The 26,030-nt window shown below is 44.9% G+C and overlaps 1 long non-coding RNA gene across 1 annotated transcript; it reads right to left on the bottom strand.

Moving 5' to 3' along the window:
- Positions 1-554: 554 nt before the first annotated feature.
- On the bottom strand, positions 555-22,787 carry LOC149868278 (uncharacterized). The gene is made up of 4 exons (XR_016441212.1): positions 22,733-22,787; positions 21,292-21,403; positions 2,887-2,993; positions 555-2,129 (listed from the first exon to the last, which is right to left on the bottom strand). It is a non-coding gene; the product is annotated as an uncharacterized LOC149868278 (long non-coding RNA).
- Positions 22,788-26,030: the final 3,243 nt, after the last annotated feature.

Genomic DNA, 26,030 nt, shown 5'->3' with positions numbered 1-26,030 from the left:
GGAATGTGTGCGAGTGGGCAGGGTGGAACACCACCGGCTGGCCAGATGCAGGGGGCAGGGGCAGATTGCACATGGCAGCTGCCGCCACTCTGCATTCAGCCACACGCTAGCCCACCCCACCCTCCGGCTCAGCATTCAGCTGCATACCACCCCCTCTCCCACTCCACGTCTAGCTATGCACCTGCAATCCCCTCCCCATCTTGGTCCACACTCAGCTGCTGGGGGTACAGTGACCCAAAAAGGTTGAAAACCCCTGATCTAGGTGATAGTCCACATATTGGCAATACTTTCAATGACGAATAGAACTTTCCAGACAGTTGAAGAAAGACTAGTCTATTTCCATCTTCTATTGCTCCTATTAAAGAATAACTATGTCCACTTACACTAGCAGAAAACTGATCTAAATTTATTAACCTCAGTAGAGCTATTCCTCATTCAATGTTGGCAAGAGATGAACAAGAGTCATTTCCTAATTTCCCTTTGATAGAGAGATTTAAAAAGAAAGAGAGAAAGAGACTTTGACTTTTAAGAGATGTTTATTCTGGGGAGGGTGACAAATGCAGGGCAGTAGAAATCATGTACAGGTTGGCCCAAGGATCTGGGCCTCAAGGACAAGGCCTGGGCTCATGGCCTCCAAGGCCTGCCCACAAAAAAACAACTCCTCCCCCAACAAAAAACATAAGTATTTACATATATACAGTTTTTTCCAGTGGGGATGCCCAGCGGGGCCTCAGGACAGCAGGGGTCAGCCCACCTGGACAAAGCCCAAGGTCTTGGCTCACTGGGTGTACCTCTGCATCTTGAGCAACTGTTGGGTGTCACAGGGCAAGGAGCAGGCGTCCTGCCTCAACTTGGCACAGTACCCCCTGATTGCCCAGCATTCCTCAAAAGGTGGACACCATCTACTGGAGGACTTCATGCTCGAATTCAAGTGAGAGGCAGGCCCTCACTAGCAGATGGAAGAGCTGCACGGTGTCATCCATCCCAGTCCCGGTAAGCCGGTTTCGCTGACTTTTCAGGGTGGTCATTTTGGCCTGCCCCACCAGGAAGTTGGCCAGGCTGACTATGGCCTGCTTGGCCACCCAGTACAGGAAGGAGTAGATGTAGGTTTCCTTTGAGAAGTTCGGGCCCAGTGCCCAAAGCAGCACCCTGAGGGCAGCAAACCGCAGCCGCAGTCGAGGAAGGCATGGAAAACATCGTCTTCCAGCACCCCTGGACAGAAGGGGCAGGCCACCGAGGCCACCGGGTCCAGGTGGCACACAAAAGTGCCAGTGGCCAAGATGCCATGCACCAATCTCCACTGGAAATCACTGGTCTTCTTGGCAGTGAGCGCCTTGTACAGCGTGTGCCATGTTGGGCTCCCTGGCCATGCCAGGCACTGCTGCCACATGGTGTTGGGGCGGGCAGCCAGCACCTGGGTGTGCTAAGTGCACACCACCCATGTGTAGAGTCCATTCCGGGGCAGTGTGCCAAAGGGGCAGCCTGTATTGCTGCTGGGGGACACAGGGAGCCTAAGCAGTGTGTTGGGCCAGTCAGCCAACTCACTGGACACTTCTGGGATGACCGGCAGTGGTGGGAAGGCATCACCTGCGGTGTCCGCGGTGGGGAGGGCATGGTGAGCATGGAGATAGCCTTCTAGGGTGGTCGCTGCTTCTGTCAGTAGGGTGGCCCCAACGGCCCGCAGAAGCTGGCCCATGGTGTGGACAGACTGCAGTGCCATCTGGGCAGCCAAGGCTTCAGGTGACAGCCAGCACGACTGAGCAGGGTCCAGGAGGTGCCCCAGGCAGGTGGTGTGCACCTTGATGAGAGCAGCCACGAGGCTGGCAGAAGCCAGGCTTGGCACCACATGCTGCAGGGCCGGGTTGTGGACCAGAAGATCCTGAAGCACCTGTGGGAAACGCAGGTGCCTGGCTTGGGGACAGAGATGGAAGGCAGCCCACCAGGTCCGCACCATGCTGTGGTAGAATGGGGGAAGAACCCAAAAGCCAAGTCCCCCCACTTGGTGCAGAAACCGGCATGCCAGCTGCTGCCATAGGAGGTGGTCCTCAGCATACAGGAGCCGCTGAAGGGCTTGCAGGTGGTAGGCAGCAACGCTGCTGGCCAGGTCTGTTAGGCCCTGGCACCCCTCGCTGAGAAAAAAAGTTACACAATTTTCACATTTACAGAACATTTTTGCATATCAATTCATAATGATAAGAATCTTTGTGACTGGCATTCAGCTCAGTCAGCTCTTCCTCTTAGGCAGTTACATCTAGATAAAGATTCACTGAATCATCTGCTATTTGTCTTGAATCTTTTCTCCCTGTGGCTTGTAACAGTTTCCCCATATGCTAAAAGATCAACATTTGGGTATATCAATGAAATGATCACTACATAATAGGATCTCTGGGCATACCTCTGGAAGCAGGGGAAGTCAGGGTTCCCGACTTCCAGAGACACCTTGGAGATTGCCAGTGGTGCATTTCTGGATGTGGGGAACAGTTTGCCTGTTGTCCCACAAGATCAACTGCCAAGCAATGGGTGACGTGCATTTCACCCAGTGAAGTGGATCAGCTGTGCCAGGACACATTTCAACTCTGCTAATCAGCTTCATTTGACAACATCTACTTCTAGCCTATGATAGGAAACCCATTTTGCTCTGGCCTCAGCACAGAAGTCTAGCCCCTCCTTGCAGCTCCTTTTATAAGTAGCTTTTAAAGCTTCCAGTAGCACACTCCCTGCTTACCCAAATGCCCCATGCCTGAGCTTTCTTAACAGGGCTGAATATTCTTCCTTAAAAGGACAGACCACCCTGTTACCATGATGAACAAAATGCTGGGTCAGGGTTATCCAATTTTTTTTCCATGACCTAGGATATGTCTTAATGGAGAGAATTCCATGAATTACCTTCCTTTTTGTCACAATTGTAACTCCAGGTACACATGTTTTTTATCATCACAATGAGGAATTACTTCAAGTGAGAAAGTGATGTAGTTGTCATAGATGGGCTTTATCTGAAATACAGAAAGCACACATCCTCAGAACTTAAAATCTGGCAGTAAAATCTTTTGCTTTTATGTTCTGTGACAATGGAATGATTGTGATCATCAAGTTAGCAGTCAATGTTTCAATACATTTGATCTTTTTGGAAAGGTTTTTCAGTCAATGCATAACTGTCTCACCAAATTATTCTTTCATAATATATTTAAGTGAAGCTTCTGTGTGAGGTGCTGCTCCCAGGGTTGGCCATGACACCCCTGGTGGCCATGATGCCCCTGCTGTACCCACTCTAACTCCATCTCTGCCCTCCTGGGCCTGTTCAGACCACCATCACCCCTTATAACCATAGAATTATAGAAAATTAGAATTAGAAGAGACCAGGATGTCACTTAGTCCAACTGGCTGCTTAAAGCAGGACCATCCCCAACTAGATCATCCCAGCCAAAGCTTTGTCTAGCCAGGTTTTAAAAACTTCCAAGGATGGAGATTCCACCACTTCTCTGGGTCCCAGTGAAGTAACTTGTTCGAGTGTTTTACTACCCTTCCAGTGAGAAAATTCTTCCTAATATCTAACATAAACTTCCCTTGCTGCAACTTGGGACCATCGCTCCTTGTTCTGTCATCTGCCACCACTGAGAACAGTCTAGTTCATCCTCTTTGGAACTGTGCTTCAGGTAGTTGAAGGCTCCTATTAAATCTGTACAGGCTCTGGAGAGCTACACCATAAAGCTCCAACAGTGGCAAGTGGCAGGAGCCACTTTTACCTCTCTCTGAGCAGCAGTTTCTCTCCCAGGCCACTGCTGCTAAGCCTGGGCCCCAGCACTCATCCATTAGGGCTGAGTAGAAGTAGCAGCAGCAGCAGCAGCCACCAGGCAGAAACTATTGGTGCTCAGTGCAGGGGGCAGTGAGGTAGGAGAAGCAACCCCTCCCCTTCGCCACTGCCAGTCAGTTCTTGGTGAAGCTGACTGGAACCTGCGTCATGCCAAGCTGCCTTGTGTCTCCATCACTGCTGCCTCTGGGCTGCCCAATATGGCACAGGTGACAGTGCAGAGCAGCCACAGGGCAGCTGTGATGGAGATGCAGGGCAGTCTGGTGTGGTGCGGGCTCTGGACAGCTGTACCAAAAACTGCCTGGTGGTGGGAAAGGGGAGGGGCCACTTTCCCCCATGCCGAGCAACATTTTCTGCCTGGCAGCTGCTGCTGGTCAACCCCAATGGGTGAACCTGGAGCAAGCTCTGGGTGCACTGGTCCTCACTGCTACTGCAGGACTAGAGCCAATGGTGGCAGCAGCCAGAAGGAGCCACCCTAGTTCCACTGCCTGCCCAGAGGTGGCAGAATGCACCACAGCTGGGAGGTGCAGAGAGGACACAGGGCACAGTGAGGCTGCACAAGGTTGACAGTGGCAGGGAGGTGCCACATGGTGTGGGGGCTCTGGGCTGTTGCAGGGCTGATTCCAATTGGCTGAGGGGGGCATGCATACAGGACTCCCATGCACACCTCACCATACTCACAAAACCCCCCACCCCCAAACTACACTCTCCCATGCACACAATCACACACCCTACAAACACCACACCAACCCACAGCCTCCCCCATACCGTTCCACAGCCACTCCCACATGCCTCTGGGGGGAGCCCCCCCACACACACACACAGCCATCCTCCCCACATACCCCACAGCCTCCGCAAATGCCATACCCACCCACACATCCCCACAAACCCACTATGCCCACCCACCCACATCCACACATACTGCCACACCCCTGTACATATAGATACACACCAATATCCCCCCACAAACCCCATAAACCTCCAACACTATACAAGAGTAAGACTTCATTTTGAGCTATTATGGAATCACTTCTATATATACAGTGCAAACACACACATCAGGACAAAAATATATTTTAAAAGTAAAATTAAAATATGTTATTATATACTAAAAATCAAACATACATAACTTGATTTTTTTTTCCCGTTCCAAGATGGCAAACCCCCCTCCCCAAAAAGGAGCTTTTTCAGGGGCAAGGAGAAGGACTTCTGGTGACAAAGGTCAGAGGTTAGGGGTGGGACTTCCAGTCTCAAGATGGCAACCAGGGGCAGGATGCTTGTCAAAGGGGCAGGGCCACCCCTGTGGTCCTTGACAGCTCACCAAAACTTGTTAAGTGGCCCTCCAGCCTAAATAACTGCCTGCCCCTATCTTAACCCTTGGCAGTATGGCGTTTCCCCTCTATCTGCCACTTGCTCAGGAGCTCCTTTCACATTAGCAGCCAGGATGAGACTGCCTGCCCTAGCCCTCATCCTGGGCTTCTCTTTTAGTTTAGCCCCACCCCTTTCTGCTCAGGTGCTCCCCTGCCTGCTGACTCAGCTCCTGCCAGAGCCTTCCTGCTTCTTAAAAGTAGCAGGCATGCCTAACACCCATCACAGCTTCATCATTGTCTGTTTGCTTTTTTTTTTATAGCCTCTCATTAGTAGATTAAACAAAGCTCAGGTAAAAATCTTAAACACTTAAACAAATAATAATATACAGAATGCCTTTATCCAACTCTCCTTTATTCATTCAGTAGTTAGATTTGCCCCTTAAGTAAACTAGATGAAGTTAAAAAGGCTGATTCATTTCATGCTTATCCTCTGTTCCCGATCCTGAAGTGAGAGCTTCACATGATAAACCCTCCTGCCCTCAGAGCTCCATAGGCCTTTGCATAAGAAGAATAATGAGGAATAAAAGTAAATATTATAGTATTTGCAGAGACCTACCTAATGCTGTACATTTCTCCTATTTAATTGCATCTTAATGTGCTTGAAACAACTGTGGATATTTTCTTTTTTGTTTAGTTTTGCTGCTCTACAGGGTTTTTTCCTGAAATTTAGTGATATATGATGTATAACTTATTTGGAGTCCATTAGCTTTCATCCAGAATATTTACAACACTATTACTGCTCAGACTCACCTTCTTCCCTCCTAAAAACATATCTCAATATGAATTTAAGGGGATAATAAACATAGGATTCAGGCAACACAGAATAGTACTACTATTATCAAAAATATGTGGTGGGAAAACTATTAATACAGTGTTTAGACGTTATGTAGATAATATATCCTCACATTTTCCTAGAGGGAAATATGGAAAGTTAACAATCGAGTCTTGTTCTAACTATCAACATTCAGCAAGAGAATGGCCTCATTTCACTGGAGGGAAAAAAAAATGCATCTGCCTTATGATTATAGAGGCCTTGAGGTTCTAGTGTTTTCTAGTTGCACAAATATTAGTTGGATAATGTTAACATTTGGTTCCCTGCTTACAGAAGTAGATCCAGCATTGTACAAAGTAGGGTGCAGGAGTAACTGTACCCCATGCTCCCAGCCTCCTTCATCCCCACACCTGGTTGAGCAAACCAAGCTACAGGAGTAGCAGTTTGGGGACTTAAGTCCCTGAAGAAGGTAAGAACTCCACCCTTTCGCTTCCTAACATGATACCTTCCCTACCCTTCCCACCCCTCCCCTACCTGCAGCTGCCATTGTCTCTGCTATCCTGGGGGTGAAGGGAGTTCCCAAGCCATTCCAGAAGGGCTGCACAGGCACTGAGCTCAGCCCAGAACAGCAGCAGAAGCAGCTGCTGTGGGATGTTCCCCATACCTGCACCTGCTCCCTGGTGGGGAAGACCCAGGTGGATCAGGCAGAGAGGATGAACCTGGCTACCCACTGCCACCACTGCTGCTGCTCTCCCAGGCTAAGCCCAGCTCCTGGAGCAGCCTGGCTGGGGTAGAATGGGACCTCCAGTTGCCCTTGGGACAGTGGCAGTAGCAAGCAGGGGGAAGGAAGAATGGGACAGGAGGTGGGGGCAGACGGAGGGAAAAGAATATGGCTCTGAGCATGGAAGGAAAGGGAAGAAGAGAAATTTTATCTTTTTCCGGATTTCAAAAAGTCCCTGGTTGCTGTTGCTGCTGTGCGGTAAGAAAGGTGGGTGCAGCTGCACCACTGTACTCCCTCTGGATCTGCCCCTGCTTGCTAGGGTCTACTCTGGTTAACGCATTAATACTACACCTGCCTTGTCTACACTAGGATATCATTATGTTTTTTAAAAAGTTAGTTTTTCTTCCCTAGTATAGACATAGCTACTTAGGATATCCTAGGTTCTGATTCATCAAGTTATTAGGCAGATGTATAACTTTAAGCAGTTGGTAGTTTTCTTGACTTCACTGATGTTATGTTATATATGCATAGATCCTCATTGCTCCAAAAATATAATTACTTAAAGCAACCAATTTGCAAAGAACAACACTGGGACAAAGTTCTGGATACCAAACAGACCTCCAGAATAAGAAATAATTACCCCACCTTCAGTTTCAGTTACTGTAGGAGCCATAGTACGTGGACAAGATAATTACTGTAGTTTTACATTCAGCAGAGCTAATTAGTATAACCACATCCACATCAGGAAAGACCTAACTGGCTGGCCTGGGTGCATTTGTGCAGGAATGCATCTATACTACCTCTAATTCAGGAGGTAGATTATGGCTACCTCCTGACCTAGACCAGTAACCCGAGTTACGGCAGTGCTCACAAGCATTGTGTTGCTTCGTATCAGCAGACACAACAGGGCATTGCTTCTTTAGATCATTTTTTCAAATCAATAATGAAAGTCCAATTTCCAGGAGCTCTTGGGGATACTAAGACATAGCTCCAAAATTTGGGACTGTCCCAGAAAATCCTAAATTGTTTTAGGATTACTATGCCTGCTTCTATATGATTACAGAGTTTGTTTTGTTTTTATAAAAAATTGTAAGAAGTTTGCATTTCAATCAGGGGAGCAACATGAGGATTGCTCTGTCAAGCTTTTTTAGAATTTCAGATTTGTTTTAATTAAATATGGTCTGAAGTTTACCGCTCATGGAAGTTACCAATATTCACTCTTACATGCCCTATTAAATCAAGGCCCTTTTGTTATCACTCTTTTAAAATGATGTTGGCACAAAGCAGCAATATATTTTACATTTCTACTGAAGGATTGATGGGTGTTTCAAATAAAATGCTATATCTCTTTCCCTTGGAACAGTTTTATGTGACAAATTATGCTTCAAAACATTATAATGAAACTCTTCCCTCTCCTGCCAAGCTCATAGAGAACATAAAACACAGTGAGCTCCTTTATGGATAATTAATTGTAACTTAATTTACATTCTTAATGCCACATGCATTTTAACATGCCATGTTCTTTCCTATGATCAGGGAGGTATCCTGTTTAAAAACTAACTAGTCAGATTGCTGGTGATCGCATTTTATGAAGGAAATGGTGGAGAGTGATATGTCTACCCCTAATGTGATGCCCAACTACTATGATCATCCAACATTGCTTAGGCAAGAAACAAGCCAATATGTCTGCGCTTTATTTTCCAGCTAAACTCAGTACATTGTCTTACTTCCTCCTCCCATTCACTCCACCCCATTTGTCTGTTTGTCTGTCTGTCACATTTTAACACCTGGACCATGTGCTCTCTGGAGCAGGAATTGTCTTTGCTCTTTTTGTCTCACAACATCTAGTGCGACAGGTCTTGTTTAAGGTTTCTGAATACAGTATTACCATAATATAAATTATTAACAGTGCAACAAAAATAAAATTGCCAGTTGAAGCATGTGTTACTTGATACTACCTTATTAGACATGCAGATATGCTTCTTACATTAGTCAATAGAATATTAACTGTGGGTAATTGACTCATATGTGGATAACACAGACCTGAAGACTCACTTGGATTTACAGTTAAGTAAATCACTTAGTTTAAAATAATAATATTGAAGCATCAAGTAAACAACTCCCATTATTTATGACAGATCCTATTGTACATTTAAGAAATCAGGTTAAATCAATTTTTAATGATGAGTAACTACAAATACACAATTTGTTGTGAATAATTACTGGTTATTGTAATACTGTTTAAGCTATAATCCACAATATTTTGTGTTCATGTTGTTAAATGATTTTATAAAGTATTTCAAATTTGAGGATTTCAAAGTATTTTCTCATTCTAATAAATATAGTAATTTGGTGGTGATATTTGATTTAAAAGAAAGAAAATGTTGAGTATCACATCTGTGGCACTGCAGCAGTCTTTGAGATACTCTTCCTAACAACAAAATTGTAACACCGATCCCCATAAATTATGCCAGATGCTGCACATACCCATGTTTTAAAAAGGAAATGGCTTTAAAACACAGCATTTTCAAAGTAGAATTTAAGCAGACTGCAGAAAAAAGAAGCAGTAGGAAAGAAACAATCAAGTTTGTGTGCTTTAAAGTATACTAGCCTCACACTACTATGAATTGCATTGTTGAATATGATATTATCATGTAGAATGCTGTGAAATAGTTTAGGGCTACAATAATCCTATAAGTCATAAAAGTCCATGTGAGCAGCAGTGCCCAAACTGATTTTGTCACAAGGTCTGTGCCTCTAAGGTGCCAGCTGTAAGGACTAGACAGTTTGGCCCTTAGTACGTCCCAGTTGTAGGGCACACCCCTCAATTTGCCCACCACATCTTGGCCTTGTAAGATTGAGGGAGGGTCCTTAGTCATCCGTGAGCACTCCCACAAGTGACTTGTATCAGTGATTCTCTGGGCTCTTCCTCCCCTTTGCACCCTGTCCACACACAAGCCAAATCTCACTAGGGTCCAGGCTACGATCCTTCACACAGGAAGATCCTGGAACAATAATGCAATCAGTTAATAGCCCACTTGGCTGTGGTCAGCCAAGACTAGCAAGGCCCATGAGCTAAAAACACTTCACCTGAGTCCTCCTAAAATCAACAAAAAGGTCCACATGGTCTTACAGCTATCCAGTTCAGAGGTGCTTCCTGTTGACCATGGCTCATTAGCTGCCCCTCTACCAGCTCCAGCTCAGGGATCCAATAAATACACAGTTCATATCAGGACTAAATAATGGATCCCCTTGCATCATCTTTTGGCATCAAATCAATTGCTGCTCCCAGGAAAAATCAGGTATGTTAAGTCCATTCAATACAAACAATTCATATGCACCCTAGCCAATACCATGGCCCAGGCTTCTTACCTCAACCCCAACACACTCCTTAGTCTTTAAAGCCTCTGACCGGTGTGCCAATCCTGTTTACTTCTAACCACAGCAAATGCAAAACTCAAAAAAAACAAACTCTCCCACTGGCAAACCACAGGGGTGCCTGCGATCCCAAGCACTCCTGGGAAATTCATGTCCATCACCTTGGTGCTCCTCCTCGTGAAGCAATGATTACTGGGTCTTCTCCGTGCTGAGCTTCTGCCACTTTTCCATGGAGTTTGCACCCCTGGGGCTGAAGGCTCCTCCAAGCCTCCAGCCTGGTGAGCACATTCCTCCACCTACTCACATCACCCCTGCTGGGGCTTTGCTGTAACCGGGCTCTGCACCCTGCCTTTCACTCTCCCAGAGCCCTCTCTCTATTGGTGCACTGTGCTCACCTATGACATCTGCCCCAATGTTACCGCCAATCTGCAGCCAACACGAGCTGGTAAACTAGGGCTGCCATTGCATTCATGGCTCTACCACCTGCATCGTCACCAGCCCTGAGGGTAAGTACATGCTTTCTCATGCCCTTATTGAGCTCACACTCAGCCCCTGACTGTTGCCGGGGCACCTCCCAGGGTATTATTACTCTGGCCATACTCCACAAAGTGCTCCCCACTGTGATAGTCTACAAGTCATAAAAATCAGGCAGGATCTTGCTCATTAATCTTCAATATATAATCATGATGAAATTTACTGCTGCAAATTTTTAGTTGGTGAAACTATAGTAATCTGGATCAATTGCTTCTACCCATTCCAATAATGTTTTCTAGGGCTTTGGTTAGTTCAGTTTCAGAATCCTAAGTGGTTTTCCTGCTATTTACCGTTAAACATCCTCAAGTGGGATCAAACCAGCTACTTCTAATTTGTATTATTGCATTTATTAATGCCAAAGTTTTCTCTTTCTCTGTTGGTTTCTTATTTTTATATTTTACATGCATATATAAGAAGTGTAATGCAGATTCAACTCCAAGTAGAATTTTTCAGGAAAACTTGGTTGTATTTTCCTCTGTTGGGCCCCCTACATGCGTCCCCATAGCTGGTTCCCACTCATGCTGCTTCTTTTACTGGGTCACACTCATTCTCGCCCCACCCTGGGCCACACGCACTCTGCCCTACTTTGTATGGCCCATCAGGCCCCCTTGGCCCTACTCTATGCAGTCCTTCAGGCTTCCTCTCTCTTACTCTTGGCCCTGACCCCTCACAGACCTTCAGGCCTCCCAATTTGGGCCCTACACTGCAACAGGGTATTAGGCCTACCATCCTACACACTAGGCTGGTTCCAGCCCCTGGTCTTCTCTGGCTTTGGGCATCACAAACTCAGCCAACAACTCACTCAGGCTTCAGGTGTCTGTCTACATGCCTGGACCTCGCTTTTGACCTCTTGCTAGGCCTCACTCTCATTCAGGCCAATTCTCATAACCTCCTCTTGAGGTTGTGGTTGAATTTCACACCCCCCCCCATCTTTTAGTTTTTGGTCACCCCATCTGCAGCCCCACCAAGTCCCAGGACCTCCTTGTCAACTTCCTCCTGGCCCTGGCCAAGTGGGCCCTGTTCTTGACCAGGAAGGAGGCTCTGATTGGGAAGGTGTCCACAGACTACAGGGCCGCTTTCCTCTGACTTGTCCATGCACGTTTCTGGCCAGAGCACCAGTGGGCAGCACCCACCGGCTCCTTGGATGCCTTTGAGGACCAGTGGGTATGACCCAGGTAACTCTGCTCGGTGTCCCCCTCCAGTGAACTTCTTTTCACATTTTTAATTTATGACCTCCATGTCACTCCTACCCTTTTTCTTCCTTAGTTGTCCACAAAAAGTTAGTTGTATCTTTCAAACTTTGGCCCTACACAGTAGTGAGGACTATTAGTTAACTAGGTGGGCCTTAGGGCCCATGATCTCTGGAAGATACAAATAGATAGGCCAATTCCCACTGGCCTTGGGCCTCAGGCCCTCCTGGCCCCCATGGTCTAGCCCATAAGCCCCAATCTCCCAGCATTGTCACTCATAGGCCCCACACTCTCAGGCATTGGGCCTTGGGCCCTTCTGGCCCCTGTGGTCTTGCCCATAAGCCCCACTCTTAGGCTTTGGGCCTCAGGCCCTCCTGGCCTGGTCCTGGTCACCCAAGCCTGTTGCTTTTCTTTCAGGGTGTACTCCCTTAGCCTTTTCTCTCCATTGGGGTACCAACAGGGAAGCTGGGACTGAGGCTTTCTGATGCCTCATACTCATCTTTCCCTAGGGAGGCACAGGTGTGCCATTTTCTGGGAACTTCCTTGCCATAGGAAGCCCCACAACACCACCCAACCCCAACAGGGTGCAGTTTCAGGTCTTATCCAGGAGGCCTGTAGGCCTACCTGCCCTGGTCTCTCTCTTCCCTCTCTGGCCTCCTTGATATTTTTCCTGAGCTGCTTACTCCTGGGCACTCTGGTCCAGCCTTCGCCTTACAATTAACCTTCTGTCACTGGCCCCAACTCTCTCTCTCAGACCCCTTACAGGATACCTCCCATCAGGTGCCTGAGCTTCAGCCTCTATCATTCCAGACTGATTGCTGCTGACCCCTTTACTCTCTTGCCAGTGGTCTCTTCCTTGATACCTCCCCTCACTTGAGCCTGGCCCTGCTGTCTAGCCAGTCGGGACCCTAGGCGTCTGGTTCTGGAGCTCCTCACAGTGGGCATACTTGCCCTTTGGCCACTTAGGCCCTCACCCTAGCTTGGGCCAGACAAGAGCCCTGGGGCAATCTACAAACAGTGGACTCTCTCACACGATAGTTGCCTACTCCTGGGCCCTTCCATAACTCAGTCGTATCACACTGGACTTCCCTGGAGCCCCAGAGATCTTGTACAGAGCAGCCCTTTATTTTACCTGGCTCGTCTGAGCCCCTCCACAGACTCCTTCAGCATCCCCCCACTCCCTGGTTTTCTCCAGGTCTTTCCCTGGTCACCCATACTCTCAAACAATTCTATTCAGGTGCTTACTCAGCCCCTCTGTAGACCTACAAACTCTAAGATCCTTCTGTTTAGGCTAGCCTATGTATTCTCTAGGTCCTTGTACAACCAGCCTCTCTCACTAGGCCATCCTGGCTTCTCCCTTGGGTCTCTGTGTACATAGCCCCTCTCCACAGCCCTAGACCTTAGCCCCCTTCTAAGGGCTCTGGACCCCACCTGGGTCCCTAGGAACCTCTTACTTCCCTGTAGTTCCTGCCCTAACCTCCATGGTGTTCCAGGAGCAGACTCCTCTGGCCAAGCAACATTACTACATAAGTTTCTCATTTGCAAGTATTGGTCCTGCTCCCTAGGCCTGGTTTTATAGGCCGCATGAAGACAAAATGAGAGGCCTGTGTGCACGACACTTTAAAGCATGTTCATTGCTTTTGTACTGCTTTAATGGTGTCGGTATTTTCACGCCTTGGCAGCGTATTGCGTATTAATTCCAGCCGCTGTAGGAAATTCAGCAGCATAATGCGCCTTAAATGACTTGGGGTGCAGCAAATTAAAACTCCTTTAAGGAGTTTTAGTTTGCTGCCCCTACAGCCACGGTGTGAAGCATGGTGTGGGCTCCATGCAGCTTCATGACTGCAGGAAGCTCTGCAGGCTGCTTGACAGCAGCCGGTGAGCCTGATCACCCACCCCCCACCGCCTTCCACCTGGAGCCTACCTGCTTGAGCTGCACAGGGGCCTGGTGCTTCCCTCTGTAGCTGCAGTGCCCCCAAGACTGCCCAACCTGGGTACCTGCAGGCAGGTGCCGCCAGGGGTGGGGGGCGCAATTGCTGTGGAGGGAAGCACCAGTCCCACCATGCAGCCCAGGAACCACTCCACCTGCCAGCAACTTGCCCTCCCCTCCCCACCAGAGAGGCAAATAAGTCAGCGGGGTGTGTGCACGACACAGGGGTTTAAATGAGCCCTAAATTGAAGCGGTGTTTTTTTTAAAACCCACTGCTTCAATTTAGGGCCCCCATTTTGTATACACATGCCCTAACCCAGACTGCCAAACCCTCCTCTAATCAAGTGTCTTCCTGGCTGTCATGTGACCACCTGTCTCATCTCTTACCTGCAGGCTGTTCTGCAGCCTGCTCAAGCCCCTTAAAGGTGCCCCATCATAGTGCTCTCAACAACAAAGTAGTGATAAAAAAAAATTTAGTCTCTCCATCTGCCAAAACACCCAAGTTGTAAAAGCCATAGATTATAGTTTGAGGCTTTATGGATCTTTATCAAATGTCCTAATTTGCAGTTAGAAGCAAGTATGAAGTCAATACAGATTTTGGCTAATTGGTATAATATTCTGTTTTCTCAGATATGACAATGCCAAGATACACACCTTGTTTATTGGAAGGCAGAAGGAAAAATAAAGATTCTTCTAGAGTTATGGCCACGTAGAACAGGGTCAGAATCTAATCCTCAGATCATTTGCCCCTTTCCTACTCAGGTAAAAACTACAGGTGTTCAGCCAAAAGCAGAAACTGTAACTATTGTTGAAGACTGGACTCAATGGGCAGGCATAGGATTTTGAAAAGACCTTCTCCACTTACAACAAGCACTCCAATTTTGGAAGAAAAGATGTGTGTGATATGTGAATAAACTTGCTATGTTTTGAATGGCTCAAATCAAAAAGTAACTCTAAATTGCTAAAATGTAGATCCCTTCAATAGCTACAGTGGCTTTGTTTCATAATGGAGAGGGATTTGGGGGTTGGAGGCAGGGAGGGGGTAACTCCCACAATAAAAAAAAGAGACTGTGCATCTACATAAAGAAATATTGTTCCTGAAAAAGTAGCATAACAGTACTTTGCAAGCTAGAGTAACTTCTAATACTCACAACATTTATATAAAAAACCCTAATAGGCAACTTGTTCCAAGAAGCTTAAAACATAACTGAAACTAAAAATAAAATCCTGATCACTCCCTCAGCAACAAGCAGGAAATAGTCAAGTCTTAAATTGCTATCATTGTAAATTTTAACTTGATGCACCGCAGGAATCCTCACACATGCTTTAGGATTGTGACCTCACAGTCTCCCAAGTGACATTAGAAAGTAGATAACACAATTATTAAGTCCCTTGACATCAACCTTCACTGCTCTGGGTCAGATCATCTCCTACTCAAAAAACATGCAGTTAAAAATCTTGCATGTTTCATCTTGTTCAGGTTTTTTCATATTATTTTTCTATTAAATCTTCAGCCATTTCTGGAAATATAGGGCATGGAAATGTAGAGCATTCATTAAGGTGTTCATCATAGTCTATCCATGTTACTTCCAATTCAGACTAGCTGAAAAACAAGAAATTCATTTCGTGGAAGAGAAAGACTCCAGTTTTAGTTTCCATTTGAAAGTTCAATGAAGGTGGAACTTCCTGGCATGCTATTGAAAAAATCATGAGAAAGAGAGACCCACCACAGAATAGCACTACTGTGGTACTCAGAGCTCTCCCCTGGTACAAAGGACTTCCAGACCTAGCTCTTCTCTGAATCAGGCAGGTCAAGGACTTTAGTCTCCCACCTATCAAGTGACTTCCAGTATTCTGGCTTCTCCTTTTCTTTTATATGTGCATTTTTCGATGAGGAAAAGATCTGGGGACAGGTTAACCATCTCTAGTGCTGAGATATCTGAAGAGAGGCAAAACTATTTCACCCTTCAACTTCTTCTTGGTGAAGGTGAAATTATTATAGCACAAATTTTGAAAGACAAAGGAGGATGATTATTATAATTTGCAAGGAAACTCATCCAGAAATGCTTCCCTGCTCTGGTTTATAAAGTGGTTCTGAGAGTTGGGCTAAAATACTATTCTTTAAGAAAGATAGAAAGTGTTTTCTCTCTGCAGTCACAATAGATATCTGTATTATATGCAGGATTTTCTTATCGGAGAACAGGACCATGTGCTAGTCTGCTTATTCATGTGGTGTAGCTAGGCCTTAGAGTTATATAAACTGCCAAGCATATTCTTGGTGTTGAAGAAAAAAGTTCATGTGAACTGGTGGTTAATTGTTTTTCTTCGTAGGAAAGAGATTACAAAGTGATTTATTTTTATAAAACCCACTGTGGTAAGCCGTTTCACTTCCTTGATCTGGTGGTTGCAAAACAACGTATCCTCTCGCTTCAGAGAATAAACGTCTATGCAGAATAGGCATTCATGGAAGGAAATTTAGTATTTATCAAAGAGTACTGATAAATTTACTCTGTGTCAAGAAAGTTAATTTTAAAAGATCTGATCCAAAGATGGAAATATCATCTCTCTCTCATTTTGAGGATGACACTATCCCACACAAAAGATTGTGCCTCTTCTTTCCTGGATCTAAGGGTTAGCTTTGTTCAGCTCTCAGGTCTGTCACAGACTTCCTGGGTGACCGTACACAAATGTTAGAGGTCTTTTTAGCTTCCTCTTTACTGGGGTAAAAATTGGAAATGTACTGAAATCAATGAAGTGTACTGAAGTAAAGCTGGTATAACTGAGAGGAAAATAATTTTCAAATATAAATAATACTTTTCTCTGAAAGATACTCAGACTTTCAGGCAAATGTTTTTCACTATTTTTTTCTGTTTATTTTAAATTCCCACATTTACAGGGAAAAGTTCCACTTCAGAAACTTTTAAAATTTCATCTTTTTAAAAAGTAATAATAAAGTCACTTTTAGCTTCCCCTCTTCCCAGATTTTCAAAAATGTTTTCTATTGACAGACAGACAGCCATTTTAAACAAATGTGTTAAAAAAAAATGCATTCCAATGGAAATAGCTACATAGGTAAAACTGCCAAGTGTGGACCAGGCCTAGGTATTTGCAGGATCATGGCTTTAGGGAAGGGAGAGAGGTACATATAGTCTGTGAATGCCTGTGTAAGGTATACTGGTTTTTGTACACTGATTTACATTAGCGTCCAGGGCAGATGAGTGAGCATACCTCCTAAGCTAGGAGCCTACAGCAACTACTACCGTGTTGTGCCATGCCACTGGCCAGAGATGAACTCGTAATGGCTGAATGCAGCCAGACTAATGGCTACACCAGGGTAAAACTGATTAGTGCTGTGGATATAAACTTACTACACCAGTCTAATGTATAGCAATATAGTTACTGCTTGCTTTGAGGGGTAACTTTACTGTGGAACAGCCCGACTTAAACCAGTGTAACAGACGCATAGCTGGGGCAGTCCTGGTTGCAGCAGCTGAAATCAGCTGCTATTGTGGTTGCAGCTCCCCTCCCCAACAAAGATAGCACTTGGAGCTGCTAACTCCCCTCCCTTCCCTGCCCCTACCATCCAATTGCAACCCTACACTGTAGTAATGCATGTTTTGTGCCCTCTCCAGCAGATAAACCTAAACATAAATGTATCGTTTCTTCATACCTGTAGTAAGTTACAGTTGTGTCTTCAAGGGGCTTATAGACTACAGGTGCAGACACAAGAGAATTTTATCCTAATGTGATTGCCTTCATAAATATAGAGCTATTGGCATAGCCTATACTGGCATAAAAGTCATTCCACTCCATGGTAAAAGTTACCCCATTACAGTAAGGGGTAAAGAGCAACCATACACTGGTGTAAATTATGCTAGGAACACAAGACCCATACAATGATATATCTTCATCCAGGGTCCACATTTGCTCAGTGCAAACAGGCTATTTATTACAAGCTCTTTTGCCACCTCCTGACAAGGCACTGTAACAGCAGCTACAACAGGTTCTCTCAGGAGAACTGGTTCTCTCTGCTCTGGACACTCTGGCAAATCCAAAAGCAAAGGAAGTGCTTATATCTCTTGCCAAAACATGTCTGTACAAGGGTGGATCCAGGGAGGGTGCAACCATGTGGTTGTACCATCTTTAGATCCTGCTATAGGGAGGAAAGAGCAACTCCTCACTGGAGAAAAGGGCAGCAACTGAGGAAGCTGGTGCTGCTCCCCAGGCTCTCTCTACCTTTGTGCCAGCCAGACTTATTGTGGCACAGCAGCTAAGGGGTCAGAACAGAAGTGTAGCATGCCCTAGGCAAAGCAGAATGAGGGCAGACCATCAGTGTGTCAGCAGTGTTATCTGACACTGTTTGGGTTCCCCACACTCCAGCTGCTCCTGAGGCACAGATGCAGGCTCACCTGCTGCAGGTGGGAGATGGATTTCCCTGACCCTAGTAAGGCTGAATAGGTTGCACCTAGGGGCTGTGGGCTCCCTGGGTGTCAGGGAATGACCCCACCTGTCAGGGACTCTTATCAAGCAGGCCTGGCTGGGCCAAACACATGAGTTACCACACCTGCCCCTGATCCCTGGCTAATGTAGCTGACCCAATTCTCTGCAGCCAGACTGGCAGATGAAAGCACCGCTCATCCCTCTTAAACACACTGGCAAACTCAGGCTGTAGGCATGATTTCACAGTCTCAGTCTGTTTGGCAAGCACTGTACTGTGTTCATATTTCTCCCAACTTCTGACCTTGCTTTGGCTTTTTCTGACCCCAATCTTAAAAGCTTCCCTGAAACGTAGTGCTAGTTCTGCTGGTATTCCTGGCATCCTGGCTTGGCTTCTCTGATCTTGATTTCAGATTCTCCCTGGACCTGGCACTGGGCCTCTGACCCCCGGCTCATATCTTGGACTGTCTCTTGAATCTCCCTTCTTGGATCTGGTAACTTGTGCCCCCACCCTGATAACCTCCTACTTACCTTCCCTCCCCTTCCCCAGCCCCCAGGGCCTATTCACAGGCCTGGTTGGCTATATCCCAACTGAACTCTCACATCAGGTGCCACCAGCCTAGTACCTCTCTATATTGTCTTCCAAGATTTGTGCCCCTCTTGGAGCTCCTACCCCAGATATGCTACTGCCCGTCCTGTAGCTGCAGCAATCATTACCCACACCACAGTAGCAGCAGCTGGAGAATGGGGAGCCCAAACCGTGGCATGTAGTGCCACTGATTCCACTTCCTGGTGGTTGGTATAATATTGCCTTCCATCCCACTTTGCCCAGAGTGCAGGTACCTGAAAGATCTTAGTAAGGGAGAAGTCAGTGATGGAGCCTACCATGTGCCAGTCTCCTACACCGGGCACAGGAGGGCCTGCTCCCCACTCCTTTACCCACTGTCTCAACTTCTGTGGGCTTCTTTAGAGTGGCTGATCAGACCATGAAATAGCATGGTCAGGGTCAGGGCTGTGGAGACTGTCTGGGCTCTTCCAGCCCTGTGACTGGGCTGGGAATACATGCAAGTGTCAGTTATGTTGGGTTAACCTCATGCTGATCTAAAGTTAGTTCACTCATCTGATCGGGCATGCCCCCTCTTTTTTTTTTTTTTAAAGGGTGACCTAAGCCCTGTGAACACTTCCACACTGGGGCATTTAGGTCACCTAAGCTTGTTTAGGACAATCTAAATGTACCACTTGTATGTACCCACAGTCATTCGTCATGTCAGGGAACTTCTAGCAGCTCTCATTCCTGCTAGGCTCTTTGTCCTCTCAACGTCAAACAGACTCATCTGCTGTACTTGGTTTCTCTGTTGTGTGCTCCAAGTACCTCCAGTTTTATACTCCCCCTCCATCCCAATGTCTAAATTTCCCCACATTTCTGCACCTCTTAAAATAAAACTTAGTGTGGGTATTATGAGTTAACTCTGCAGTGAAGTCCAAACTATAGGATTAAACACATTCAATAAATCATACTTTGTTACAACCAACATGCAATGTAACTGCTAAAAATACAAAATATGCAAGAGTCAAGTGAAAATGAATATAATGTCAATATCTCTTACCAAGAAAATAGATGTTTATGTCATCAACAGATGTCATTTACTACCCCTGAAAACAGAAGGAATGCTGAACATGCTCCAGCTTCTTTATATAAAAAACTTTAAGGATGAATATGTTGCACAAGTAACCTAGAATTATTCTATCTGTCTACTGCACCCATAGAGGCTGCCTAAAAAGGTGATTCCAAATATAAGTACCAGTAGTTTAAGTATTGTCTAGCTCAAATTGAATATACTCTTGCAGAGACCAACTCATTAAATTATGTTGCTTACAATAATGGATGTTGGGGGCAGGGAGGAGGGACATGGTATTTTTAAGCCATTTTGAAGGCAAACTCTTCTTAACTGATTTTTTTTTTTTTTTTTTACCACTCTTCACATATACCCACTCTGGGTTTACAGAATATAGTTTAATGATCTGGTATACAGTTGAAAATGTTCAGTTGTCTAGTGGTGGTACTCATACCAGTGGTGAGAACTGCTGGTTTAAGGCAACAATGTTTGCTAGTACAATGGTGTTTATTACAGATGTGATGTTTTTACACCACCAGTGATACTGAGACAACTTGTCAGTGGTACGTATTAATATATGACAAAATTTTGCTGGTGGTACTTAAGGTTATAGCGTTTTAAAATTGGTGGTGTGCAATCTGTCAGTGTTTGGGAAACCGCTACCTTAGCATATTTTCCCCAAGTGAAAACTTGTCCTTTAGTCATGCGTTCAAGTTCACATAAAACCAAAGAAGGTTAAGACAAAATATCTAACCTTTCCCCTGCATAAAATTCTTGTCATATCCCAAACGAAACCCTTTTTAGCATTTTAGTGTAGTCCTATAACTTTTGGGGGAGAGGAGGTAAAGAAAGGCCAAGTTGTACATACTATGCATAAGATCAGCCTAATATGAAGGTGAAAAGGGGAATAACTGGCAATACTTGATCAAAACAAATAAACTTAAGGAGTAATAGTTGTTGTCAAAACAAACATCTGGCATTTGGTTTGTACAAGAAGAGCATAAATTCACTTGTGAGATGACAGAGTTGGATTTTATTTACTTTCTTGGATTGGGTCTTTTTTCCCCCCAAATTCCAGAATATACCATGGGATCCGAAATGGTTTAGTCTAGTCTCTATACAACCCTAAAGTTAGGTTCTCCTATCTTGACAAAAATTACATATTCCTTTGTTTGGAGGTTCTTTCTTTGGTAATCTTTGATAACATTTTCTCCTCCCGTTTACAATAAAACAGACATTGGCCACCTTTTGGAGTGGCAGGACTCTAACAAAGGCCTGCCCTGCCTCTTTTGAAAAACCTCCAGTGAAGGAGATTTCGCAGTTTTTCCAGACACTGTTCCACAGGTCCTATGGTTACAAAGTTTTTTCCCAAGAAATGCAGCAAAGCAGATTTAGATTATTTTAAATGTATTGCCTCGTGCCCTACCCTCTAAGAGGGGGGGGGGGAAAACCGTTTTCTTCTTTATGCAGGCTTTCAAACATTTGAAAACTGCCATCATATCCACTTTCAATCTCTCTCTCCAAACTAAACATACCTAGTTCTTTCAATCTTTCCTCCTAGGTCTTGCATTCCAGCCTCTTTATTATCTTTATAGCTTTCCTCTGGATCCTCTCCAAATTCTCTATATCCATCTTAAAATGAGGTGCCTAGAATACACACCATATTCTAGGTGAAGCTAAATCAACATTATGTAGAGTTGTTCTGTCATTTATCACCTTGTGGGTATTTGTAGTTCTGTTCATGCATCTGTAAGTTGCATTTGCTTCTTTTTTGTCACCAAAAAACAAACAAAAATTAAAAACAAACAAACAAACCACCACATTGCAGATTCATGATGTATATAAAACTCACTGTGACAAAAGGAGCCAACTCATTGCCCAATTGTGATACCAGCCCACTCCTTTGTCTTTGGGTCAACTGCCCACCTCTTTCACTTGTCACACATTGATATCCTATTGTTCTGCAGTTAATAGGCAGGAGGCTGCCCTTTGGTCCACCCTGATGTCAAGGTCCAGATGTACATGCTTCAGCCATCCCTACCTGTGTCCCATGCCTTGCAGATAACGCTTCTCTGGCTTGAGACCAGGCCAGCTCAACACCCAGTTAGGCCTCTCCCTAACTGCACCCTTTGGGGCCACATGCATGCCACCCCATCTCACCAGGGCTTCTTTCACTCCCCCTGCTCTCACCAAAGCCCTCACATAACCCCCCGCCCCCATCTAGGGCCTCACTCACCCCACCCCTCTTGGGCCATACTCACCCTGCCCTTGCTCCCAGCAAGCCAACAGGCTTAATTCCCTTTTCTCTTCAGCCAGCAGGCACACAGCCTCCTGGGTCTCTCCTGTGATCCTCATCTGAACAAACACTGGGCAATTCACAAACCTGGGAGCAGGGTTTGCCTCACACCCCTCGCTGGGCATATACTACACCCCTCACACTTTGGGCCTCACAACACCACCCAAACTCAGGGCCTCTCTACTCTGCCCTCCTGCTCAGGTACCCAGGATAAAATGAAAGAAATTATTCTAAACGAGGGTGCTAGCGGTGACATGTAGGGGGTGTATGGGAGTGCACGTGCACCCCCTGACCAGCCGTGCTCGCTGCTTAGGCAACAGGCAGTGGGGCAAGCAGGAGTGCTGGTGCCCCCCCGGCACAAGCGCCTCCCCCCCCCCGCACAAACGCCGGCCAGGGAGTGGAAGCAGCTGCAGTGATTGGCTTCCCCAGTTGGTGGGCTCAGCCACGGGGGACCCCCCCGCATTGCTGCCTGGTCACTGGAGGGGAGCACATGCCCCCCTTGACTAAGGCGGCACCAATTGTCCGTGGAGGGTGCCATGACACCCTGAGGTGCCTTCAGAACCTTTCAAGGATGCCATGATGTTCCACACAATGTTATCATTGTTTGAGGTGCAAACATAATTCACAAGAGAAACCCAGACATTTAACACTATAAGTTCTTATGTGAAAAATATTCTGACCTGTCAAGGTTTTTCTGAGTTCTTACCAGAACTGCTCTATCAGGTTCTGCAATCAAAGAACAAATGCAAACTAAAAAATGGCATTTTCCACAGATTGCCTTGAGTCTAGAAAAGTTGAAAACCACTGATCTAGAGCAGACGTTCTCAACCTTTTTTTGTACCAGAACCCATTTGTAAACATTGATGGCCAGTGCCAACCCAGTAAGTAGTTTAAGTAGAAAACAGCCCTCTGGCCCTGCCAGTGCCTCTCACTCCTGACCTGCTGCCCATGGGCCCCAGTCCCACAGTGTGTGAGGCAGGGCGTAGGAGTATGGGGGGCCCCAAGCACAACCCCTTGCAGGCTGGAACTCTGCCAGCCTGCAAGGGAATACCCATGGTTTCCTATGTCCTTCTCCTGTAAAGGAGAATCCATTTTTAAAGTTTTTAAAGTTTGTTCATGACCCTTTCAAATATTCTCGCGACCCACTTTTGAGTTGAGACCCACAGGTTGAGAAATGCTGATCTATACCCTAGTATTTTAATAGATCAACATTCTTTTGAATTCTCATCCTAGCCTCCTAATCTTTTGTGACTTTTTCACCTAAAAACGTTCATCAGTAAGCTCTTTTCCTGGAAAAAAGTTGTTAATAAAAATGCTAAACAGCACCAAACCCAAAACTGACTTTTGTGAAACTCCACCTGAGACTTCCTGCCACCTAATCATTTAAACCTGCACTTTGCTTACACCAGTTGAACCAATTTTGTAGCTTAACAGTAATTCTATCTTGCCCACATTTCTCCAGTTTGAAGCCAGGTTAACCGATATAATTCTCTAGATCTGTTTCTTCTTCCGTGTTTTCAAAGACGGGCAATCCATCAGTTCTTCTCCAGTCCTCTAGGACCTTACATATTAACTGTGACTTCACTTGATCTGAGGCAAAAGGCTGAGAAGTATTGCTAATGTATCCAACATTTTTTTCAGCATACTGGGATGACTTGCTGATTTAAATTAATTGAAAGCTGTTAAAAATCACTGCTGTGCTTTTTACTTATGACCTGGAGTCCTTTCAGTCTGTTTATATTCATTTTGTCAGAGGGTTGATTGTAGTTTATATTTTTGTGTATACTACGGCAGTTCTATTTTTTGCTTTGTATCTTCTGTTAAATTTATTGACCATAGAAACTGAGTCATTCTTTTCTCCCTAATATATTTGTAGAATTGCTTCAGCTCTTTAACCTTCTTTGCAAGTAGTATTTTTTTTGTCCCTACATGTCTTTGTCTTTACTATTTCTTGTTAGGCTTCCTTAGTGACTCACCATTCCTTTCACTGTCTCTTTTGATACAAGGTAGCTAAGAAGATCCAAAAGCTGTTCTGGTTCTTACCTTTCCCTGGTGTTAGAATAGTGTGCTTCAAGCTCAACTGCAGATCACTCTAAAGTCATCGGAACAAACTGTTTAACATTAAAGCCAAATCAAATTCTTCTCTTTCTCTCTTAAAGAAAACAAGCAGATAATGTAACCTAGAAAACAGTGAGGAACAGAGAAGGGCCAGGATCTCAAAGTCAGAGGCTTGCCCCTCGTGAAGCCATTCCAGGGCTGGCTACAAGGGGTCCTTCTGGGGAGGCAGACCAAACATGATTATATCTTGGGAAGTCCTGAGGCAGAACTTCCCCTGAAAGGGGCATGAACTGTTGCAGTAAGATAAGCATGTCTTCTATGCAGGTTTTACACTACTATATTTAACAGATTTGGGGGAAAAAACCTGTGGGCCTGGACAAATGAGAAATTCAGCAAGGGGGGACTTGTTCTCTTTCCACTCCTCTCTTGCAGTAAATGAAGCTAAAGTTTGGTATTAACCCTGTTTCTTTCTTTTTTCTTTGGGGAGGGCAGGGGATTTTCAGTTAAACTTCCACTCATCACACAATAGGATCAGTGGTAACTGATGGTAGAAGTAAGAAAGTGGAGATAAGGAGACAATACTTTTTCAAAGGAAAACAAAAGGAAAAAGTAATAGAAAGGACCTTGTTTAGTCCAGGGGAAGGTATTATTTGAAGTATTCTTTGCCCTAAATTCCACAGCATTTAAACAATTAAAAATATCAAAAGTAAACATCTAGATTTTACCATGTTAAAGATGCCGAATGTAAACAAAGTAAGCCAACATAAAATTGTCTTTGACCTGTGACAAGTGTGAACTGCCCCATTAATCTCAATGGGGTGTTAAATTGAATTACTTCAAGGTTAGACCTTAAAACAAATTGAGTTAGGTGCACAAGTGTGCATGTAATTTGTGCAGTCTCTGCATGTAAATAAATATGTTAACGACTTAAACTAAACCTTGGCTATATCATGCCTTTTTAATTACTTTTCCTTTAGTATGTGATACCTTATAGAATAGGAACAACATTAAGGTCTTGATTTTGGGAACATTTAGAGTACATCTTTAGTAGATATGCTTGTGAGAACTGCTAAAATAACTAATCATTTTATTTGGGGGATGCTGCCTTACTTCCATTTCCTCAATACCACTTTATCCAAAGATTTTAAAGATATTACTGGCAATATATAGATTTACTCAGCATCTTTAAGCATCATTTGGAAAGACTTTTAATTACCTTCTTTGGAGAGAACAAACAATTTGAGAAAACAAACTGATTTTGGGGGAAATAAAGTGCTTTCATTTTGACTAATTAGGGGCTTGTAAGGAATGTTTAGAAGCTTAGGAAGCAGAGGAGTGTGTTCCAGTAACATTTGGCATCTTTATTAGCATTTAATTTCTGGATACTTAGTATTAGTCAACTGTATTTTATAGTTACAGTAATTGGAGCTTACTTCCTTCTTTTTGTTACCAATTTTTCCTTTCTGGGCAGTTTTGACCCATCCTTGAACTAGGCACAATGTAACAAGTGGTTGCTTTAAGACTTGAACTCAATTTCTCCTCAGAGGATATCTTTATTATTATTGCTTCCCCCTGCTTGCATGTAATGGTAGATGCATTTCTGACAAAATAATTCCTGCCTCTTGTGCATCACATTTGCTTTGTAGGGATATTTTTTAATTTGAAGTTTGATAGTCCAACACTAACGTCCATAAGCATTTTGCAACTGGTTTCCAGGGGAAAGCTGATTCCTGTTGTCCACTGGAAACCCCTTTCTCGGTTACATCATTTGGTTGTTCCCTGTGACCCAGATATCCCTGGCATCTAGTCAATGCTCAACCTTTATAAACTACACTTAAAAAAATCAATTAATAAAATAGTTTTAAAGGATGAACGGTCATCCTGATCATCTTGTTTGAACTCCTGCATGCTATAGCAGTT

Source organism: Crocodylus siamensis, chromosome 3 (genome assembly GCF_052110815.1).
Source record: "Crocodylus siamensis isolate JL-2025a chromosome 3, ASM5211081v1, whole genome shotgun sequence".
NCBI lineage: Eukaryota > Metazoa > Chordata > Crocodylia > Crocodylidae > Crocodylus > Crocodylus siamensis.
The sequence above is the reverse complement of the archived record's forward strand: the minus strand, read 5'-3'. Positions and strand labels throughout refer to the sequence as shown.